General features: G+C 39.8%; 1 protein-coding gene across 4 annotated transcripts in view; it reads left to right on the top strand.

The window, feature by feature from the left end:
- Window positions 1-22,267, top strand: part of plxnb2 (plexin B2) — a 164,839-nt gene that overhangs the window by 26,280 nt on the left and 116,292 nt on the right. For 3 of the 4 annotated variants that reach the window (XM_015393549.1, XM_015393547.1, XM_015393550.1), the window contains one exon: window positions 6,635-6,821. The exons of the other annotated variant lie outside the window; for it this stretch is intronic. The gene's annotated coding sequence lies outside the window, so the exon portion shown is untranslated. The remainder of the gene's footprint in view (window positions 1-6,634; window positions 6,822-22,267) is intronic. 4 annotated transcript variants of the gene reach the window in all.

The following is a 22,267-nucleotide window of genomic DNA, read 5'->3' as shown; positions in this document are numbered from 1 at the left end:
AAACAAATTTAAAACTATCTATAAAGAGTAATCTTCACTAGGGTTCTGTTATGCTACAGTAGCCTTTAAATTGATGTTTAGACCAGCTTTTCGCTCATAGAGACTCAAATTTCCCAAACTCTCCTTTATACCCCACCTTAAAATCAGTCATTTTTAATGGAGAACATTTGTGAACAATAATCTTCAAGTCGTGCCACAGATTCTTGATAGAAATTAGAGTTGGAACGGCTCATCTCTAGCTGCTGATGAATAAAAACATTCCCATCACAGTATGATCCTATTGCTTATTTTTAGCGGGGAGCATGATAATGGATATTATTTATAGTCATAATTATAAACTCCAGTGATGTTTGCTAACCTTTAAAAGCTGACTGAGTGGTTGGTGTTATTGCTTATACAATTTTCCATTGTTGTTTCTATAGATCGACCAATACAGGTTTTAAGGCCAGGTTTTTATTTCCAATTAATTTGACATTTCAGATATTTCAGTCTAATCAAACTCCGATATTAGCTGCTGAAGCAGTGATTCATGCACTTTACGTGATCTGAGGAAACACTGATACAAGTAGAAATGCTTATATTAGCCGGCCAATGTAATGGTCTATCTCTCATCAGAGGTTTAATAGGCATTAATGTATTTGAATGCAGTTATTATGTATTTAATGATACACTCAAGCCCAGAATATTTGTCCTAAACTCTATTTGAAAGTGGGACATTTGCTTTTCTTATAGCATTGTTTGCATTTTTGGAGGTTTGAATGCAAAAACGAATATCATCACAATCATTATTGAAAAATGTATTGGTTGAAATATTGGGTCCACCATCTTTGTTTTGCTGTTATATAAAGATATAAAAAGCTCCGAATTTCGTTTTGTAACCCAACTCTGACCTGTCTGCCATATTCCTTCATCCTCATGATGTGGTTTCCACATAAATCTTGAACAGACCTAGCAAGTCTTTGAGCAGCTATGAAAGGCTGACTGAGATGAATTCAATCACAAGTTGATTTTTATTAATTATGTGACTTTTCATTGCAATTTGGTCCACTGGATTTTTATTCAAGGGAAATGGATTTGGATTCCAACTAGAAATGCAGGCTATAGCAAAAGGCTGTATTTATTTAGATCTGCTTAACATCTGATACATGTTTTTATATAATTGGAGATCTAAACAATAATTTATTACTTGACTCAATATCTGTTTTTGTACCCAATAGACACACATTTGTATACAATCAATCTAAATCTTTGTAAAGTATGGAGAAGCACTTTCTTTATGCATGGCTGCACATGCAAGCTCTGCAAATCTTGCAACATTAAATCTGAATGTAGGCAGCATCAAATTACTCTCAACAATTTTGCTATAAATCAATGTTTTGTAATTGCCAACTCAAATTTTATTGCTTAACTTTGCTGAAATTAGGCTTTTCATCGTCATTTCTCAAAAACTTGTCTGAAATGTACTCGTGTATCAAGGTTTTATTAGTCATATTTATACCAAGCAGATATTTATTTAAAATTACAGCACTGGTAGCTTTGCACAAACCTACCATGCCTTAAAAATTTTATATTTCTTTTGAAGGTTTTTAGATTTGCATGTTGCAAATACAAACTTAAACGTATTTTATTTAGGGTTTGTGTGATAGGTAAATACAAGGTAGAGCACAACTCTGGAGCTGAAAGGTGCCTTATTTATTTATTTTTTAGAATAAAAGTCTATATATTGAGCTCCTTTTTACTCTTATTCTCCCTGATAAAATCATCCAAATTACCTCCAGGACTACTCTAGTCAGTATTTAATAAATCTGTGTTATTTAATCTTAAGATAAATACTTTTGCAATGCACTGTGTATCATAACACAGTGACCCAATTACTTTCCATCTGTGATGTTTCCATATTTGTTATCTAGAGCAAGTACATCTTCAGGGTAAAACGGCTCTCAATTTAGTTTTGGAATTAAAGAAAACATTGAACACATCAAGACATCCAAGAGTTGGTATGGAGAAGCTCTCATCCCACTGGTACCAGTGCACAGCCATGCCTGAGTCTCTTTTCCATTACTATGATTGCCTGCAAAAGGTGGTGGGATGCTAAGTGCATTCACTCTGCCAGACAGCTTCATAAACCGGCTACTGATGATTCCCAGTGGGGCCCTCATCAGCGGCAGAGCGCAGTGAAGCGCCTGAGGACTCTGCTCTCGGAAGTCACAACAGTTCTCCTGCCTATAGAGGGATAATAGTGAGAGGGAAGGGTAGAAAAACAAGATGGCTGCTAAGCAATTGCATCTGTTGAATGGCTCATAGGGAGGTCATCCAGGGAGTAATGAGGTGAAGCGCTGCAGTCGAGCAGCAACTGTCAATCAGTGTGGAGATGGTTGGGTTATAATGAGCGCCTGTTGTGAGTAAGCACCTACATAACTTGGCAGCTCAGTTGAATGTAGACCACCTTTCAGCATCTGCCTCTCTTTCTTTAATCCCTTTCATCCCTCATCCAACCCCCCTGCTCATTGGGAACTAGACAAGTAAAGCTAGCCATGGACAATTTCCCAAGTATAATCCAACATCTGTCTTCCTCATGTCTCCTACTTTGGCACGAAAACATTCCCTCCCTCCCTGCATCTTATCTCCCTCCCTCCCCTCTCGTCGGTAGCCGTCACAGCCACCGAACGATTTCCTCTCACAGGGAGCTTTCTCAGAGTCATTGTGGCAGTGTCAAACCAGGCTCCTATTTAAGCTCATTAAATCTTTCCAAGAGAATAGGAAATCAATGGTCCATACCGGTGCGCAAGAACTTTTCTTTTAATTTAATTTCCCCCTCCCCCGCATATCTGTTTGCATATCTTCTGTCCTTTCTCTCATCATTTATGTCTGTTCTCCCCATCTTGTCGTCTCCTTAAAGTGATGGTGGAGGTGGTGGAGTGGAGAAGGCCAAGAAATAGTTGCCTTCAGTAACTGTTTCAGACTCTTGTTTGTGATGGGCTCCATGGTGAGAGGCTGTCCAGACCTTTCACTGTTGTTCAGCGCCTGCCGGTTTTCTGCACGCTGACAGGAACCTTGGAGTTTGGGCTTTAGTTTCAGCCCGTCGTGTTTTTGCAGCGTTTTTGGAAAGGTACAAAATGTACCACGGCAAACATCTAGGGGGTCTAGCATGCTGATGTTTGCATTAAAATACTTCCTTCTGTTTTCTTTCTATATTTTTACTTTTTTCTTTAATTTCTGTTTTTTGCTCCTAGGGCTGCTATAATAAGATAGTAAATACAAAGCTGTACTTTAGAATTTGGTAGAAATATGTTGATATGGGGAAACGGCATGGAAAAATGTTAGTGTTTTAAGAGTTTTTACGCTAATCCCACTGTCAAAATGGGCTGTCTGTCTAACCTTCTTTTCCATCTGCCCACCTGTCAGTCCAACCAGCCAGTTTAGTTTTTTTTTTCTCAGGTCTAATATTTAAAGTCTGACCTCTGTTAAAATGGTAAACTTGGACATAGTAAACTTCTGAATTTATTCTTTAGAAAATGACTAAAACAGACTGACAGAGATTTCAGTCTGGAAAACTGGGATTTTGACATGAAAACTGTGTATGAACCCTGTGTACATGTGTCTGTGTGTGTTTGCTTGTGTGTCCATGTCTGGCAGGGCTTTGTGCTGTTTGAAACCATGCCTTGGGACCAGGCCCACACCTTCTCCGGAGCTCCTGTAATTGCTCTTTTGGGGCCTTGTCTCTGGCTCTGAGCCTGTCGCCATCACTCCTCCTGTCGTTTTTTTTTTTGCCCTCTCTTTCTGCCTTCCTTCCCTGCATGGCTCATTATGGCTGATCCCCACCTGCCCAGTTAGGGAATTCTCTTCATACACATACACACTCTCAGTCAGTCATACATACAGAACCACTCAGCGGTTTTCAGAGCTGCCTGTCGCTCTGATGGTGTGTGTACTATCTGCTATAAAACAGCTTTGCTAATACAGCTTGGCCAAGAAATGGAAACAATAGGGCTATCAAATATTCTCCCCTCCTGCTGGTGCAAACAGTTTTTCATTTCTTTTGTGGCTGTCGGGGCACATTTTTTCATCAAACTCCGGCCCTTCAACAGCAGCTCCTGCCTTTGTACACATTTACTTCAGCTACAGGCCCTTAACCACAGGCTTCTTTTCTATTTTAATCCAGCTTTCCTTCTGCCATGTCACCCAGCAGCCCTTTCCGTGGCTATTCCCAGGCTAGTGGGCTTCGTTTGAACGATAATGGATGTGGCCAGTTGCAGCTGCTCAGCAGCAGGCACTATCACAGGACTTATCTAAGGACCTGAGAATGGCCTGTGATGAATGGCTTGGAGCTGTGTGTCTTCTCCGATCAATAAGCCACTAGCACCCAGATGAGCTAGATCCCTCCTCGTTCGCTCTCTTTCCACACCCCCACCTCATCTGCTCATACATCTCCCCCTCATAATCTCCCGCTATGTTTTTGAACTTTTCCCTCCAGTTATTGCTCTGAATTGGGCCATTGATCTTTTATCTTTGACTTGTTTTAAATAAAGGTCTGATATCTCCTCCACCCGAGCATACAGACCTTCTGACAGTAGCCATTGTTATTCTGACAGCACACCCTTTAGGTCGAGCCTTGTGATCTGAGGGAGCACATATATGAAACTCTCCCAATCCCACAGCTCCTGTTAGGTTGCTATAGGTTTTCCAGAGGTACTATGTGGATTTATGCTTTTGTAAAGCAGAAAACAATTTCTGTGCTGTACTGTGGCTGAGCCTTGCCTGTCCTAAATAACCACAAACTGCTCCACCTTCTCTGAAACGACACAAGATGGTTTGGCTTTTTAAAGGGTGTAGTGCAGATTTGTATACGTTTCTACAGCTCATCCATCTGAGTAAATTTGTTCATGTTAAAATAAGGTGTATATAGTGCGTTTCATCGACATTTTTACATTGCTTCTCTGCTTTTATTCCACATCCTACAGTTCTGCTTTGCATAACTGCCACTGTCACATCCCTGATCATGTACCACATGACCATTAGAAAATGATCAACATGAGACTATATCGATTTAAGTGCTGAGATATCACACATCCCTACTTATTCTTTAGTTTCAAATGTTTTGGGTGTGGAGAAATTATACAAGTTCAGTCATTTGCAAAAGATTAATGAGTCGAAATTGTAGACCATATTTTTTAGAAAATCTATGTGGGATTGAATTTGCATATAAAAGCTCTAATACATATATGCACACTGAACACTGTTTGAATAAGTATCCCCTCTAGTATCCTCCCAATATTTAGTATAGAAATTACTCACTTTTTTATCTATATCCCATGACAGACACAAATCTGCCTGCATATGTGACCACTCTTTTAATCAGAATTGATTAAGCACATTTGTGTGGTTTGTGTCTTGGGAGTAAGCTTTTAGCTTAGTTTATCCATTTTTAGTGCAGTTGAGTTTTGGGACATTCTTGAAGCTTAAAGTTAGATCCCCCCATTCTAGCCTGAAACCACTTTTGATGATTGGATTTTTGCACATTTGAACTTGGGATTAGGAAGGACTAGGAGACTCCTCAACTAAAACTTCCCACATACTCTCATGAATGAGTCCAATGCCTTAAAGAAAAAGGTTTAATGGCCATACAAGGGAAACAAAGGTGAGATAGCAATCATGTTGGGTTGTTCATCATAAGATCTTAATAGTTACTCTGTCGTTTACTTTCACTGGTACTAATAAATTGCTCAAAAGTGGATAAGTAGTGGTCATTTGGAAACACCTGAAATCGACAAACAGATGATCGAAGATGACCGAGATTATGTTCAGATACAGCTGTACATGAGATTCTATGGTCTGTGCTTAAAAGCTGATTCAGGGAACCAACACAATGAGCTTTACCTTTGTCTCATAAGAATCTCAGCAAAATGGATTTCCCAAAAATCATTCACCCAGTTCGGTTTTTAAATGTTTAATTTTTTTTTTTAATCATAGCAGCGTGAGAAAATAAATCATAGACATCTTGAAAAGTCCAATCTAAATCACGTTCATGCTGATGAGTTAAACTTAACTTCTGATTCAGAGTAGGTCGGCGTTTGATCTGCATTTTTTTAAGTCGTTTCTGAAGAATTTGCGATCAAAAGAGCATAAATGAATATTTTTTTTCCCTTCCATCCTCTGAGGACTTGTAGTAATACATCCTCCTCTCTTCCCTCTTGTTTCTGTCTCCTCCTATCTTTCCTCTCTCTTCTCTCCCTGTAGCTCTAATCTTCCCTCTGATCTGCTGTTGTCTCTGTCTCAAAGAGCAGAATCTCAGCTTGATAATTGCATGTCTGCCGGCCACCACACCTGTTGCTGTCACTGCAGCTGTGTTGGGGGAGCTGTGGAGGCGTTGCCCTCTGGCCTCTGCAGCTCTAACTCTCTCACCTCCACCACCTTTGCTACAGGTCTAAACCCTCAGGGATTTGGGGTTGAATTGGGCACTGCATACATGTGGAGTTGAGTGCTTTCCCACACTTGATTGTGTTTATCTATAACCTTCAGTTCCTCACTAAGCATATGTGTCTGTGTAAAGGTGTGCATGCGTTTTCTCAAACCTTCAACAGTACTGACAGTCTCCTCTCTCACCTTCTAATCCTCCCCTCTTTCTTCCCTCCAGAGCCCGAGCCCTTAATGAAGCTGGGGGTCAGCGGCGCTGTGTGGCTAATTGGCCAAGTTCGCCTGGGGCTACGGCTACCTGTGATTGAAGTGTCCAGTGAGCACCCACTGTGCAGCCGCTGCTGCACCCTTCTCTGTTCCACTCCAGCAGCCAAGACGCTCGCCGCTCTCCTGTCGGCCTCCCTCTAGTGAGTAGCACCCAAGGTCATTTTATTTTCACTTATCCTCTCATTTACTTGGTCTACTTTCCTCAATTTTTGTGCTTTTATTGAGTAGAGAAGAATCCTCTGGGTCCAGCTATTTTCTGGATCACAAGCTCTGCCCATCAGACTTTATTTTGAAATATTTGTCAAATCTTTCTCAATTTGTATTCTTTTTCTTTGAAGCTGTGTTTTTGCTGCTAGACTTGTTAGACTCCCACCTGTAGCCCCCCTATTTTCTCACTTTCTCTCATTCGCACTCTCTCTCCTCACTAAACACAGTTGGATTTGAGTAATTTTTTATGGTCACCCATTGGGCACTAGCCAAGGTGGGAGGAACAAAAGCAGTTCAGCTCCTGATGGGTGAATCGCTCCCAAGCCAGGCCCCAGTGTATCAAACTGCTATGAGTAAACAGCAGGATGGTGAGCTAATGGTGTGGAGGTGGTATAATTACAGAACTCCTATGCAGTAAGAACATGTACGGTATTTAAAATGGGTGTTTTCCAGGTCTGGACAAGGATCAAGAAGGAAAAGTGGATAGAAAAAATATTGTACTTCTAGATTTTATTTTCAATCCTCCCTACTAAAAATTTATCAAAGAAAAAACTGTGCATCATTGCTGTACAGCTTGGTGATTGTGTTTAACTATTTAACCTTTAGCTTTGGTTGGTCTATCTGTCCAAAAATATTTTCCAAAATTGTTGAAAAATTATGGTATTTTGCCTTGAAATGTGCAGAAACCAAGTAATTGCCTAATTTTTTACTTAGCAGTTTTAATTTTACTTGTATTTTTTATCAGTTTTCACACACCTCTGTGGGAAACAAAATGATTCAAAAAAGGGGTCACTGAGGAAGTAGTTCTTATACCCAGCAGATAGTTGCCTACCTCACCTGGGAGATTTACTAGCAGTGCCAAACTATGAAATACTATGACTTTTTTTGTATGTTTCTTTCACTTATAGCTGTGGAACAATGCTGGGCAATAATTGGTCAGCACTCTCTCAGAAAACAATGGCCCAATTATAAGGCAAACCTTGTAAAAGTTGGGGGATGTTATAAAAGTTCTCAGTCCATGCTGGTAAAACTTTATTTGCATGCTATTAAGATCTCTAGTTGTTTATTAAGGAATATGAGTAATTAAATCTGCTCTGATGCTCATTAACTGAAGATCCTCAGTAATTAACTGCTGCTAGATTGGTTTTATAGAGAGCGCTGTTAAAACTTTTTCTTTTACGGGTTTAATTGAAGGGGAGAAACACTACACTGCTCACCTAGTCAAAGAGACAAATTAAGGTGAAGAACATCACAACAGAATTATGAATGATGTATTAATGCTTGCCAGATATTTATAACTTTTTTTCGGAAGCTGTTTCTGTGGTGTTCCTGAAGTCCCTAAGCCATCAAACGTTTGAGGAGTCCCTGATTTCTCTGGATGCCTCTTACTCATCTCTGCTTAGCTTGACAGATTACTGCTTTTTTTCCCCCCATGCATCTTTCTCATTATCAGCTGTTTGCTTTGGTCATTACCGTTGTGCTCCACTTTCCATCAAATTTCCTGCAGTCCTCTGTGCCCACCAGCCAGCCCTCTGCTGTTACAGATAAATAAAATGTTGATAATTTCAAATCTTAGCTACCCCAGGTAGCAGAGCACAGGCATCTCTCCATCCCAGTTCTATTAAGTGAGCACAGCCAGAATGAAATATTTAAACTACACGTGTGACCCAAAATACATGCCATTAAACATTCATACTCCTTATTTATGGAGCTTTCGCTGTTTATCCCTTTTGTTGTTTACACTCTTCATCTCATGTCCCAGAAGATGGTGTAAATGTCATGGTAATGACATGCTTTTTGCTATCCATGAGGCTTAGGAAGTGTCAATCATTCTTCCCAGGAGGCTTTGCATTTGGCCCTACCCCAGAGCAAAGAGCTACATGGGGAATGAACAAATTAGCATGTGAAAAATCAAAAGAATATTTTTTTTCTAGTGAGAGGGTGGAACCCACTGTATTTTACATGCCTGTGCAACAGAGTGTTGCAAATTCTAGAAATCAGGATTTAAGATTTGAAGTTGTTTTTTTTTCTTCATGCTGTATAGTAAATGGTAATCAGGCCTGGGGATGGATTAATATAGTTTTAAAAAACTTCCAATTTGTGTCTGACTTGCTGATCATCAGTTTTTGTTCATCTGTTACATGTTTATTACTGACTTTAGCCGATTCCGCTTTCTCTTTCAAAATTGGAGTAATGGAAATTGTATTTATCCTTCCTCATTTATTTTACAAGCAGATGCGTCTGTGTGTTTGAGAGTGCAGTCACTGGAACACAGGGTTTAACTGTATTAACACAAGTGCTTAATGATTATGCAGTTGACTTTTTAAACTGTGGTTTGCAAGAAGCCCTGTTAGTGTGGCAAGCATTGCTAAAGCAGCAGTCTGTGTTTATTCCTTTGAGAAAGTGGAGCCTCGTCTAAACACAGTGTATCACAAAAGGCTGCCGGCTTGTTTTATACCAGACAAAGGTTTAAAGTTTGAACGGATCAGACAAAAGCACCTCTATTTTATACTCCTTTTCTATGTGCTGAACATACGGCAGACATGTCCCAGCATGTCCTGCAAAACGGTTTCCCTTTAAGTAGCTTTTCTCTCCTCCTTTGCTTTTATTTTAATGAAATGTTTGATTGAAAAAAAAACAAAAAAAAACACAATGAAACAACCGCTGCAAAGCGTTGAGTCTTTAGTCAGTAATAGCAGCCACACCAAAAAGTGTTTTGTGGTGTCTTCACTGATCGGTAGAAGATAAGATTTTTAATTTTCCGGTCAACGGTTAGAGCAGGTCAAGCTGAAAATAGACTGGTTCTGGTTAGCAACTGATTTCTCTGTGCATCTCCTTTTAAAATTATTCTTTATATCATTAAACTTTGGAAAACCTCCACATATCTTTAGAGTTTTAATGATGAAAAAAATCCTTATTTCAAATTATTAAAAGTTAACCTTTCTCTTCTTTTACACATGGGGATATTCATACATACATTTGATATGCTAAATGACTGGAATTCATTGTTTGTTTTCCTCCAAAGGATATTATTCCCATGGTATCAGTGACTTTCATACTTAGGATTTAGCTCATAGGAGGAAAACCAAAACTGTTTATTTTTATCTCCAATGATAATTGAATAAGCTAAATCTCCAACAAGTTTTTGACTGCTACAGCTTATATAGATACCTAATAAATGTTAAGAGTTGGTTAGAAATTCCAATATGTCCTCCAGACATGTGCTACATCTTAGGCTTTGTAGCCTTGGGCTAAAACTGAAACGGGACCACCTTCACTCAGTCTCGTTTGGTCTTGCTCATCAGACTCTGCAAATGTCATGTCCTTGTGGTACCAAAATAATATAAACCACCTTGTTCCTGACTCATCACAGGCCCCTGGCCCTCCTCCTGCAAGCTCCCCCACCTCCAACATGGTTCTGCAGCGTTCCAGTTTTCCATTGCCTCCTGCGAATATCCAAGCTGTCGAGTCAGACCGGGCTGAGCGTTTCCTTGCCAGGGCACAGTTGGAGCAGATCCGGCCTCCAGGCCACATATACTGCTCCACTCCAGGCCGTGCAAACAAGGCCTGCCCTGTGCAGCTGTCATCTACACGCTAAGAGCTTTGGGTTTTTACAGCGCATTCCTTTCAGAATTACTTTTTCAGTTTTTGCAAGCGGTTATCTGTTTGGGATGAGATAGCTCTGCATGCTTTACAGCTTTCTGAGCGTGAGTTTCCGTTTCAGCTTATTCTATGAATCACTGAATCTGCAGTGAATCATGGAGATCAACTCTTTGTTTATCACCAAGGTGTGCTATTGGAGATGTCTGTATAGCTGATGCAGATGCCTTTTTTGTTTGCTCTGCCTATTTGGTATCTTTTACAAAGAGATGTTTTTTTTTTTTTTTTGCAGGTGTAATAGCTGCGGTCTTTCAGTGGATTGTAAGAGCTATAAAATACTTTGAGTTAATCACCACATCTGCAGCTTTTGTTAGGCTTGGAACTGTGGCCCAGAGGAATTATAGGAACATGGCTTGAGCAGCGAAGGGAGAGTGACTGGATTGCTTGTTGAAAGACTGATTCCAGACGAGCCTCTCAAACAGTTTGATGTCAAATCCACAGACATACAAATCTCCACGATGATCTGCCAAGTTTCCACAGAAATCACTGGAGCAGGAATAGCTGAATTTCACACCCCCGCCCTCAGCCCTCCTTTTTCTTCCCTCCTGTCAGCCATCACTGGACACAGCTTGGAAGGAGTGGGTGATGGGGAACATCTGTGAAAATCAGTCTGGTTGAATAAACTTAACCGATAAAGCTAGTGCCTTTATTTTTTTTTATAATATATTTTAGGATACCTTTAAAATAGATGCTGTTTAGTTTAAGTGTTTGTGCACAGCTCATGCTGTTGAAAGACTGAAATTTGTACTGCTACTGTTGAAGACAATGCACTTCCTACGTAGTTGGATAACTTCCTGTTCCTGATAAAAACAAAGTCATAGCACTTCCATATTGGCTTGATTCCCAACTTTTTGCATATGGAGTGCACCATGAGTCCCGTTTTTCACAGGGTTACTAGTTAAACAACTTTTGAGAGAATGATTCGGGTCTCTGAAGGTTCCTCTGCAGCTGCCATAGATGTGAGTACTAGGAGTAACTGAAGTCTCTTTTTATTTGGTTGCTCTGTGGAATATAAATAATGAAATGGAGCTCGTAATTGGTGGTTCTCGGTAATTAGGACCAAGCTGTCAGCTAGTGAAGTTGCCTCAGTCTGATAGCACAGCAGCAAGGGCAGTAATTACTATTATCTATGGGGGTTTGTTGACACAACAATAATCCTCTCCTCAACCAGGATGGTAGGGCTTATATTTACTGTTGCCATTATGTAAAGGTTCAGGGAGAAAATTGTGATAAAGACAAATCTTTTAATATTTGCTTTAAGAATCTGTCAAGTGAGCAACATCAACTCATTGCTGCAAATAGCAGCAAGAAGAGCTTGTCCATATTTTCATTAGTGAAAAGCCCCCCCCCCCCGTGTGACCTCCAGCCATAAACTGCATTATCAAACATTTCGGCAGGTTTTCTAATGCCCATGTAATTCTATCATTTCATCCGTGTATACTGCCGGGGTTATCCTCGGTTTGGAGCATATCTGTCCGCCTGTCTCCGCTCCTCAGTGTGAGAGATTAGATTCCCCAACCTTCCCGCCTGCCTCTGTCTACACACACACACACCCCTCATAGTGTAAATGACATAGATATAGCTGTACAGGATAATGGAGCCACATTCCCTGGGTAGGGCAGTATTCCTTGTTGTGGATAATAACTTCCCTTCTCTAAATTGTGATTCTGTTTTACCTAGGACAGATAATTTTCAATCACAGTTTTTGTAAAGCACTGACTTGCAAAACGTATTTTAGATGTTCCAGGTTTCTTTCTTACATTTTTTTTTTTCCTGCATAGTTGGATATTTTAATGACCAACACCGAAATGTTTTGGATCAAGTTAAAGTATTTATTTCAGGTACTATTGTTTAGCTAGCATTCAGAATATCTATTAATAGTTGATTATCATAATTTCTATAATCAAAAATACTACCATCAGTTAGTTTCCCCTAGTTTTTGCTGTTATTTACTCTCAACTCGTATAGGCAGTTGAATATGCATATAAAGATGTCACTGTGTCAAAACAAAGATAAGTTGTAAGAGTTGATTGTAAAATGCATTTTCTGTATAATTTTTAGAACATTATGTTTACATATGGCAATATGTATGCAGATAAAATAGTAATAGTAGCTGTTTTCTCTTCCTATATTCTCAGTAGAATTATTGATCCTTTACTTTTACCTCCAAAAGACTGAAAACGTTTCTTTATCCAGCATGTTCCATAACTGGAATAGTCAATCTCCCCAACTTATAAAACCAATGCTGCTCTGCTGGTGGATATTTAGCTTCCTAGTATCTGGTGAGGTCTCACTCTTTCCTAGCAGTTTGACTGTATAGCAGATGTAGACCCGACTTCCTTCTAAAAGCTGCTAGCAGCTTCTTTACTTCCTCAAGCTTTGTTTTTTAACAAATCTGTGACAAACAAAATGGCTTACACTAAGTCTTCTTCACACAGTTACGACTTCATAACAGAAAACCTGTGGTGTTTGTGAATCACTGTAAGGCTTATGTAGCGATGCATTTGATGATGAGGCTGTGATAGCTACACAGTCTGCTGTAGGTAATCAATCTTTACTTGAAAAGCAGCTAAAGCAGCGATACATCATGCTTTCATGTTTTCATTTTAGACATACATTTGGTTTTATTTTCACAGAAAGACAATGTTCTTCTTTAGAATCTTTCTTTAAGCATTTGCCCATCTTTGCTAAAAAGAGACGACCCCTATTTTAACTCGGGAATTTTCAAAAGGTTCTCCACATTCCAAAGCCAAAAAATTTCCCTGATGAAGAGGTTGAAACTTTGAAAGAATGAGACTGAGAACATTTGATGTGAGACTTTCAGCTTTTTGGTTATGTGCTGAAAGTCTAGCTCTCTCTCACTTTTATGTCTTTGGTTCATTTAGGTTGCATATCTCACAGTTTGCTTCTGTAATCTTCATTACCTTATTGTGAAAGGTGACCCTTGGTGATCATTTTTTAGCCATGCTCAAGTGGAAAACTGTCAGACTCTGGTCACCAGATGTTATCCCCATATCTAATTGAGGGAAACAAGGAAGTGAATGGTCATATACTCCAAATACTGATCATTCTTTTCCAGCATTCAACCGAAGTAATGAGTCTCTATGACCTCTCGTTAAAGGGTGCAGCATGTTATTATTGGGTGAATAGAAGGCAGAGACAAAGGTGAGCAAAGGTTGGCCATGTCTCTGTTTTAATCTATACAGTGACACAAAACTCACAACCAGCTGTGGCTTTGAATTAAACATGTAGCGACTCTCTGCCTAAGGCATGATGGACATCCAGATATATTGGGAGACAGAGAAAATGCCTTTTTGAGTACGCTATTTATGGTGAAGATATTGTATTCATTTTATTATAACTAAACATCTATTATTGTTTGAGTGAACAGTATGGGGAGTATGAGGGCAGCAAAGTGCAGCTCAAAGTAATAAGAACAGTGCATCTACTCTAAATGAACCATGGAAAAGAGCAGCTTCCTGTAGATATTAGTTTCCTTGGAAGGGGTGCTCAGGTCTGGTGATATGCTTTGTGAGGAGTAATAAAGAAATATATCTGTTTTTATTGTGCCTTGGCGACACAGTTATGTTTAGATCTGGAATAAGGAGCCTGAACATGGCGTAAAATGATATTATGGCCCATTAGGTAGGGGCCCGAACTAAGCGTCATAGCAGTAAGCGAGTACTGGGGGTAATGGGGCTGTGGCGTATTGTCTGTGATCTGCTCTTTCACTTCCCCCTGATTGAATCGTCTACATCACCGGCACTCCATCTCCTGGGGAAACGCAGTAGACAGGGTGATTTTGGCTGAGGACATCACTCTGTCAAACATGGGAGATAAGAGAATAGGGTGGGGGAATTGGAACAAGTGCGTCCTGAAATGTTAAGGAAGGGTGACGTATGGGAATTATAGCCTGGTTGGTGTACAAAGCAAGCTGAAGTGTGTAGCTCTTTTGAAAATAAAATAAGATTTCTGTGGCTTACACAGCAAAATGCTAAAGCGAATTGCTTACTGTGGTTTAAAGATGAGAACCTAAATCTTCAAAGCTGTTGTTTGGGCCCCCTCTTGTTTTCAACGCAGAGCTTAAAGCAATTGTTTTTAATATCAGTTCCTATTGACGCTGCATGTTCTAGACGTTCTCCATGATTCTCTACACCTAATTAAAAAATATTTCTACTGAACTTGACATGTTAAATCATAGGATGTGTAACAGGATACTTGGTAAAGCTAGTGGTAGCAGCTTGGTAACCTTTGCTTCCCATCAATCACACTAACCGTTATTTGTGTCTGAATCATCATCTGTCACATATTCGACCATGAAGCAAACTACGCTGGATTCCTATGAATCTGTTCATTCATTCAACAGCACTTCCTCTTATTTTCAAATGTCCCTGATCTGCTTTATCAATCCCTTGTCTAACATCCTGCCGCAGTCTTTTTGTATTTTTTATTTTTTTATAAAAATGTTTGCATTGTGCTCTGCCTTCCATCAAAATTAGACCCCATCAGTATTTATGATTGTAATAAAATCCTCAGATTGGTGGAAGCCTAATAGCCAACCAGCCTGTACCCATTTTGAGTTCATATTAGCGAGAATTATATTGGTTGTTTTAACATTTATTCTTTTATAAAATGTCTCTAAGTGGGGTGCTTTTAACATCTGAACTGCATTAATCCTCTAGTGGTGCATCATTTTTTACCATTGAGAAGATGTTTTTTTTTATGTTACCAGTCAGAAATGTAGAAGTACCACCTGAGAATAAAACTCCAGCTATGGGAATTTGGGATAGTTGGGAAAACCTACATTTAAAGACTCCCATGAATAAAAACTATGCGAGAAAGTTTGAAGTATGAATCTTTTCATCAGAAACTCTGACTGCTTGTAACTGATTAAAGTAATGCTGTACACTGCATTGGACATTATCTTGAAGTAGCTTTCCTCTATTTGAATGTTTGGATGTTCAACAAGTCCCAAATTCGAATCACGACCAATTATGGGCAGCAGAAAAGTAGTCAAGATTTTGATTTGAAATCAGGCTGTCAATTTTGCCATTTCATTGAAGATGTAGTGGATTTTCAGCTCTTGCAGTTATTTGGAAATTATCTAAGCATAGTTGTAATCAATTGATTGACTTGATCCAGGGAGTTTATACAGCTAGCAGTCTCTTATTTTTTTAAAGAGTCAGAGTTTTTCTTTTTAATTCCCTTAATGCCCATAAGGTTCTGTGTCCCCTGACTTTTGTATTTCGATCTTACTAACCCCTGCTTTTCATCGCTAACTTTCAGCTGGAGGGAATATCCTTAGTGGGAATAAGAGGGAGGGGTGAAGGTTTTTGTCCTGACAAAGCCTTAAACATGCCCTTCCTTTGAGAGTTGCCCCTGCCTGACACAGTGTAGGGGAGGGCCTGCAGTAGGTTAGACATTAATCAGAGCAGCTTCTTTAGAGCTTCCTGCTTAAGGCTCATCCACACTGAGTGTAAACTTTGTGTAAACCCCTATCACTTGTCAGATTACGCCATCTCGATTACATGTTGAAAAGCCAAGGCATTGTGTGGAGGGGCATAGTTTATCTGTTGACCTGAACAGAAAGCAAGCTCAGGAAGTAATGTGAACCAAGCAGCAGAAGAATTTCTGGCATTTTGAATAGGACCAGATGTTAGTGTTTTGTTCTCACTCAGCCACACAAGATAGGCTCTTACAGACTTTAACCAGCATGTCAGACTAAAAGACATGCATGAATTTGTTTTTAGATGAAACTTTCACACCCGCTGCATATACCATGAAAAGGCCTGCAGGGTATTCAGAGTTTCATAAAGAAACAAGATGATGCGATAAGAAATGTGGTAAGCCAGAAATGGCTGCTGCTGGTCTGTTTGTGTGCACAGCACACTGACCAAGCTGCCCTCTGTCCTGACACAGATAACCAGTAGATTACCATTCAGACCCCATCTCTTTCAATGCACTGATGAGAAGCGGAACTTGCATATTTATTTGCTATTCCACAATTTCGAATGCCAAATCTTCAGACTATTTCTTTGACAGCCTAAAAGAATTAGTCTTGAAAGTTTTACCAGAAGGACATAATTAATTTTCTGAATGCCCAATAAATCTCAGACATTTAAACATCAGTTCTTTGGGCTATGGCAAACCATTCTGAGCCAACATTTTTGGAATTAAAATAACTTAATGAACATGATGAATTATGCCTGGATATTAATTTCTTTTTTGTTTGCCAAGAAAATACCTGTTGTTTGGCAGAGGGACTAACAAAAGCTTACAATATGTTTGTCTTTTAATGCCATTTCACAACAAATGATTCTTTGCAGTGTAAAACGTCAAGCTCTTTCTGACATTACACTGACATTGCATAAGTACTGACCCCAAGGCAGCAGCTGAAAGACTTGGATGATTCTGCCAGGGCCACACAAAGGCTGTTAAAATTTATTCTGCGTCCGAAAGCCTTATTTCTCCTCCTCTTTTGGCCTAGCTGTACCATCAAAGCAAGTGGTGTTCACCGGCAGAGGTTTTGCTAACAGGAATGTGTGACTAAGTGCGTGCGTGCTAGTTGCCTGAACATGCAGGCCCGTATCAGCCGTCACCACAGGAAATGACCATCCGCTTGCTTTGAAGTCCCAGCAGAGAGTTTTTCATTATTCCAGCCATCTCCAGAGACTTAGGACAACATATTCTTCCTCCTCCTCCTCAACCCACAGATTCGCTGTGCTCTCAGCCTCCCCTGTTTCATGCTCTGAGTGTTGCCACCAAATGTCTGTTATAATGCAGAACAAGCGTCTATTAGCATAGAAAATGGCAGAGCAGGTTGCCGCCGGGCACAAACCCCACCACCAACCTCTCACTTCTACACACCGCACTTGCCTGAAAAGCCTGAGAGGGCATGTATAATTGCATTTTCTTCACCTCTTGCAAGAAACGGGGAATTCTAACATTCCCCAACCTTGGCTCATCCTTTGCTCTTCCTCTTTATTTTGCATTCCCACTTGCTTCACTGCACACCTCCACCCTATTGAAACCTCAACCTCCTCTCCTTAACGCTCCTAGCATGTTGAAATGTGTGGTGTGTGGAGATGAAATTAATTGGATCCAACCGTAAAAATGTTCAGCTTCCCCATGGTGTGCTGCTGTGTGAGGCAGGATTGGCGCACTCATACCAGATCCTTCTGCAAAAGGCTGCTCTGCTGCCACTTTGTGCCAATCTGAAGCCTTGCTTCCTACACACAGTCTTGTATGGAATCAAATGTTTTTGTCTGACACCACTCAATGCACACTCTCCCTTGTTTCTCTTGAGTAGATGCCTTTTAGCAGCGTCTTATAGAATATGTGTACAACTTTGCGAGCAAAGAAGCAGATGTTAATCTGCCAGCAGGGTGGGTGCCAGACAGCATGCCTGGGTTGGGTGTGGTTGAAATCTGGGTCAGGAAATCCCCCGTTGAGATTATTAGATGCAGAAATGGTAATTGTTCAAGCAACATCCGTGTTAATAAAACACTAGCCCTCATACTTTGAATGTGCATCATAAATTGGAGTGAATGTCATGATGACAGAATAGCTCATCTGCTTGTACCAGTAACCTCTAGATTATTGAAATGTAATGCAAGGTTTAAAAAAAAAAAGCCATAGCCTTAGTACGTGTACAGGAACTTATAAAAACACTTTGTTTTTCCTTGAATATGTTAAAATTGGATAAAACTTACTCAACCACATCCATTTTTTTTTTTTTTACTATATTAGTTATTTTTATGTAAGCTAAAGGTTACAGAGGAAGTGCTGGAATGTTTTCTTTGTTGATATGCTGTGAACCTCGGAGTAATGTAGTGATGCCCCTCCCCAACCTGTTGCCTTGTTCTGTTTGTATATTGACCTCAGAATTCTACTTCAATTAGCTGGTGTGAGCATTTGTATTTGCAGCTGTAACAGTAGGTCACCTGGTAATATTCTAGCATCAGTACTGCTAATATAAGGCAAAAAGAGAAGTCTTGTTTGTTTATTTTTGATGATAATGCTTTTGGTGTAACAGTTGGGACTCTTCGAAGCATTTTGGTTCAACCTTACTCTTTGCAAGTTGATATAGAAATGAACAAAATGGATTTTCAAAGAGGTTTAGAAACAAAATGGTTAGTTTAAGTATAAGCTTGTTAGGGCATCTACTGTTTTTTTGTGTGTTTTTAATAAATCTGGTCTGAATTATCAACTCAGGGATCTGCAAACTTTGCAAATTAAGATCAACTCTATTATGTAGGTGGAGGACACACAGAGAAAAAGGTTTACAATATATTGATCCCCGAACCTCTGAAGTCAACACTTAGGTTTGTCCTAGGGATGTCCTTATCCGATAATATATTGGAAATCATATTGCTATCGACTAAAAACAAATATTAGAATGCATCAGCAGTCGTTTCCCATACCAGAAAGCTGATACAGACACTGTGCTTCTGTCTGCTTTGGTTTAAAGTTTATATAACCTAAAGCTAATAATACATGGGTCAGTAGTTCTGATACCTATTGTTGATGATCATTGATATGTTTAAGAAATATTTTTTAAGCTATTTCTAACATCCAGCAGTACAAGATGAGTAATACATGTACATATGATTTGTGTGTTCTGTCGGTTATCAGGTTAATATTGGTATTGGTCAATACCCAAAGGTGCAATATTGTTATCTCTGGTTTGCCCTCTGTCTGACCCACAAACTAAGACACTGTGTCTTGTTTAAGGTTGCTGTGGGTTTAAGTTTTCTTCTCTGTAGCTTTTAAATGCCAAATACTAGCCATTTATTCTTAATTTGATACATTTGGCTTATAGAGTTACTGTTGATAGTAAAATATAGGCTTTTTGGAGGGAAAATAGTAGCTAATTAAGGCTGTTTTAAACAAGCAGACTGTTCTGTCAGCATAGTTTACTTAGGCCATACTACTGCACAACATAATTAGCAGTAGGAAAAAGGTTTTGAGGGCTAAATGCTTTACACAGAAAAACAATCCTCAAATATTGAAATTCATCTTGGCATAGCAAACAAAATAAAATGGTTATGAATAATCTTATGTAAAATGTTTTCAATTTGGAAAAATTGAAATAAATCCAATTCTCTCTCCTTCTCCTCAAGCCAAATCTAAAAACTATATAAAGACTAGAATAGATTATAGGTTTACTGTCCTGATTTAGTGCTTTGAGCCCTCTAAAGTCTGCAGGTGCTTGTTACAAATTCTGTCTTTCCACAGGTTGCTGGTTGTTTTCCCTGCCCGCCTGATCAGTGCTGTGCTGCTGTTGTTTTTTTTGACTTCTGTGTTTGGCCTTCTCCCTCGTCCTCTTGGCTGGCTTTGTCTGATTTATGACAGTCTGGAGTTAATGGTACAGAACCTGGATTTGTGTCCGCAGTGTTGTGACTGGGCTGCTGTCGGCTCATTGGCCCCCTTTGCTCTGCTCTGTCCTTCTCGGTCTCATTTCTTTTTTCTTTCTTGCTCCCTCTAGATGTTAAGAGCAGCAGAGGGAGATAGCTGATGAGTGACTGTGTAGTTGATCAGCATCCCCATTCACCACCCCATCCATCTTCATTCCCTCCATTTCTTTACGCCAGATGAACCAGGCTGAAGGCTGGCGGGGGAGCTGACTCACCTTCAGACAAGGCCACCAGACCTCACCTCACCTTTCAGCCCATTTCATCTCTCACACTCCCCCAGCCCTTCCTCTTACACAACAACACAGACTTCACTCTGTCCCTTCTTGTAGGGGTACAAGGCAGGGGCCAGCCTGTGAGGCCAGCAGGAGGCCTTGTATGTGGAACTGTGTTAATTAGCACAGCAGTCTGAAGACAAAAGCCACGTTATCTACCGCCACCCCCCCTTCTTCATACCTCCCCTATCCCCACTTCTTCTCTCACTTTCTCCGGGCGTCTCTCGAGGTTGCTTCCATCATGCCGCGTGCACCGCCAGGTTTGTGAAGGATGTCGCTGCCAGCTGTCTTTTCATGGCTGAGTGCCAACTTCTCTGCGTGTCTACAGTTTGCTGCCATTTCTTTGTTTATTCCCATCTCTCTTACCGTTTTTCCTCACTACCTTTAATTTTATATCTATTAATGAACTCGTTATCTTGAGGCCATATTTTGTTTTCCAACCTCACCTTGGAGAGGGTTTATGTGTAACATTCATGACACACTGGTGCAGTTCTAGAAATGTTGGATTGGCTTAGGTTGGTAGACTGTGTCCCCTGAGCCACACCAGCTCTGCTATCTGTGTTGAGTTTGTTAAGAGAAAATTGCACTCAATATCTTTGACACCCTATTATTTTCTCTACAGAGTCAAAGGTCAAAAGAGGACAAGCAGACACAATGGACTTTAAGTCACCCGCTAGTTTTGCAGGTTTACATGTATAGATCCTGATGCAGATCATTAGATAACATTACAAAAAAGAGTAAAGGAGTTCAAGTTGTGTGGACAGAAATGCTTGTTGATGTTGACGGGACTAGGTAGGAGTTATTTTAGATAATGGACCACCAGAGTATCTCAAGTAAGTATGCATTTAAAAATAAACCTAAGCACTAGAGTCTTAAAGAGTTTACTGTCACAGTCACATAGAACTGCTTTAAGGTAATGTTTGGTGTAGAAACTTGTCCTCCTTTAAATCAACTCTTGATGTAGATCTTTGTAGCTATTAAAGCTCAGGGACTGTGATTGGAAAATGAACGTTGCAGAAAATTTCGGTTAATCACAATCTATATAATCATTGCTTTATTTGTGTGAAATATTAAGGGTGTGTCCTAACAACTAACATATATAAAATAATATCTTGACACATAACAGGAAGTATGTGGAATACAGAACCAGAAAACCACACTGGGCACCACTTTTTTCTGAACTGATACCAAAATTTAAGGAAAATGAGACTAAAAGTCCCACAAGCCCATGAAAATTGAACATTAAAAGGTTTGAATAGCATTGTTTGGTTAAGAACTTAATTTCAGCTCGGATTACTAGTGTAATAATAAAGCGCAGTTTGATTTTGTTTTCTTTTGCCACTTTTGGACCCTCAGTCAATATTTAAATACCACAGCCTACCTCATTACTGTTGCTATTTCTATCACCTTATAACCATGGTGCACTACTCTTCTGGTAACTGTTTCCAACATGGTAATGTACTACACTATTTAAAGTTAGTTTCTTAAATATTATGAAGAGTTCACTGTACTCTAATTGCCTCCACAGACACTGGACTTTGGTTTAATGGTGCAGCTTTGTGATCATTTGGTATCTGAATTTGTGCAGCCGACAAACCTGCAGCAAAGTTGTGTAGCTACCATGTAAATCTAAATTTGTAAAGGACTGTTTTAGCTATTTTTTGTTGCATTTATGACACACATAAGGCAGTTCTGATGGTAAGAATAGACCCAACCCAGTACCACTAAGGTGTACCTAATAATCTGCCAGTTAAGTTAGTATATCTGATCAGACCAGTGAAATTTCTAATCAGCTGTCATCTTCTGTATGACCTTCCTCCATTCCCAACAGGCTGTGAAGGTCATCTTCTAGCTGGAAACACTTCTGCCACTGTGTCTTCATCCCTGATTGAATTCTTTGCTCTGTGGGTGAATTTGATCAAATTCTACTCCTTAGTTTTAAATGGAAGCAGAGAGTTGGAGAGAGAAACAGTCCGCAAGCTGGTACCCTCTTATACATGTGACTTCTGTAGTTGTGGATGTCAAGCTCAC

Source organism: Cyprinodon variegatus, unplaced genomic scaffold, assembly GCF_000732505.1.
Source record: "Cyprinodon variegatus isolate N-32 unplaced genomic scaffold, C_variegatus-1.0 Scaffold647, whole genome shotgun sequence".
Taxonomy (NCBI): Eukaryota; Metazoa; Chordata; class Actinopteri; order Cyprinodontiformes; family Cyprinodontidae; genus Cyprinodon; species Cyprinodon variegatus.
Note: the sequence above shows the minus strand (reverse complement) of the source record. Positions and strands in the feature narration are given on the sequence as shown.